The sequence below is a fragment of the Chrysochloris asiatica genome, unplaced genomic scaffold, assembly GCF_000296735.1.
Source record: "Chrysochloris asiatica unplaced genomic scaffold, ChrAsi1.0 scaffold00065, whole genome shotgun sequence".
Taxonomy (NCBI): domain Eukaryota; kingdom Metazoa; phylum Chordata; class Mammalia; order Afrosoricida; family Chrysochloridae; genus Chrysochloris; species Chrysochloris asiatica.
Genome location: NW_006408583.1, coordinates 11,442,751 through 11,444,980, shown reverse-complemented (window position 1 = coordinate 11,444,980; position 2,230 = coordinate 11,442,751). Strand labels below are relative to the sequence as shown.

General features: G+C 37.7%; 1 pseudogene; it reads right to left on the bottom strand.

Annotated features, from left to right (window-relative positions):
- Window positions 1-1,504: 1,504 nt before the first annotated feature.
- On the bottom strand, window positions 1,505-1,969 carry LOC102840707 (annotated as a pseudogene).
- Window positions 1,970-2,230: the final 261 nt, after the last annotated feature.

The window sequence follows — 2,230 nt, the reverse complement described above, 5'->3', positions numbered from 1 at the left end:
CAGTCACTGGAGAAGGATATCATGTTTGGTAAGGTGTAGGGTCAGAGAAAAAGAGGAAGACCCCCAATGAGATGGATTGTCCAAGTGGCATCATCGATGGACTCAAGCGTGGCAACAGTAGTGAGGTTGGCCTAAGATCAAGTAGTGTTTCGTTCTGCCATGCATAAGGTCACTATGGGTCAGTACCAAGTCAGTGGCACCTAACAACAACAACAACAATTACTGATAATGCAGGATTGTGTATGTAACAGTGTTTACTTTTTATTGTAACTCTTCTGTACCTCTTGTGTTTTCATTTTCTTCAATGATATTATGTTGATCAACCCCTTATTGTAGAGGGTCTGTCCCTGCACTCAAATTAATATGTGTCTGTTATTAGGAGTCCTGGTGTAAGGCTGTAAGCTAAACACTGTACTGCAAACACAAAGTTGGTGATTGAAACCCACCAGCCACTCCTCAGAAAACCCTATGCAATTTGAAAACAAATTTGTCATTATGAGTTGGAACCAATTCAACGGCAGTTAAGAGCAACAACAACATTATTTAGCTAGTGATTTTTTCTTTTCTTTTGTTCCTTTCCCTGGTAACCATCTAACAATTTTTAAAATTTTGTGTGTAAACCTTCTCTTGACTTTTTATAATAATGGATTAATATAGTATTTGTCATTTTGTGATAGATGTATTTCATTCAGCATATGCCCTCCATGTCCCTCCATGTTGTGAATTGTCTGAGAGTTTTTCATTATTCTTTAAAGTTGCCTAGTATTTTATTGTGTGTAAGTACCATAGTTTATTTATCCATTCATCCCTGGCAAGCACTTACATTGTTTTCATCTCTTTACTATTGTGAATAATACTGCAATTAAAATGTTTGTTGTTGTTAAGTGCTGTTGAGTCAGTTCCAATCCATAGCAACCTTGCATAGAGTCCTGGTGTGGCATTGTAGGTTAATTTGCTGGATTGCAAAGTTGGCTTGATCTGCAAGTTTGGCAGTTCAAGATCAACAACTGCTTCTCAGAAACCCTATGCAATTAAATTGGGTGTGTATATATCTGGGTATGTCCCAGCTCTTACTTCCCCCGCCCCATTTAGCAAAGTTTATTAATTTTTATTCCTGCATTATATTTATTGAAAAAAAAGTTGATTTTCTCTGAAACCACCCTGCCACTTCACATGATCTATACCCTTATGTTTTTCTTTTGTATTAAAAAGATAGGTCAAATATGAAATAGTAAAACATAGCATGTAAAACTTCATGCTAAGCAAAAATAAGGCCAAAAAGATTACCATATATCCATAGAATGGTTATCACATTATTAAGATGTTTCCTATAAAAATCATATGTGAATGCAAAATGTAAAAACATTTTTAAATGTATTTTGCAGTTTGTTAACTGTAGGCATCCACATTTTTCTTCTCGCACATAATCTGCTTCTTGGATTAGGTTGTCAACATTTGCAAAGATCCATGGAATAGAAGAAAAAAATCCCAAAACATATAACAGTTATTTCTCAAGATTTGAGAAATCTGGTCCACCTTTAATGTAGTTTTCTGAGATTTCTGCTCCACTGAAGTCAAAACTAGGATTTTCTTTCTGGAATCTTTCCATTGTAAGTTTTCTCTGCATTTGGTCTTGTACCCAAGGATCAGCTGCATACTCAGATTCTAGAAGAGAAGTCCAACAATTTGTTCCATCACTCTTTGTCTTTGTAAGAACAATACGGATCATTTTTCTGTCTTCCCATGTCCATGTTCCTTCATCACCTAGAGTAGAATCAAAGAGTTTGTCCTTGAGGCTCTTGTGGCCACTCACGGCCAGCGCCACATGCAGGTTGCACTGGATATCTTGGGCATGAGTGCCTGGTGGCCCTTGAAATTCAATGAACACCTCCTCTAGGGTCAGGTACCACTGGCCTCATGGCGTCCCACAAGGAACCACTCCACTACGTTCCTCAAATGCAGCTGACATACTTGAGTAGTCTCCTGGAGGCCATGGCACCGAGTGAGCGCCAGTTCTTACTTTTCAGGATATATACCTAGTAGTAGGATTTCTGGATCAACTTTTTAAGGAAAAAGTAGAAAAACTCAATATTATCAGCCAAAACAAAGCCAGGAGCTAACTGTGGAACAGACCATCAATTGCTCATATACATGCTCAAGCTGAAAGAAATTAAACCAAGTCCATGATGGTCAAAAGATGATCTTGAACAAAACCCACCTGAATTTAGAG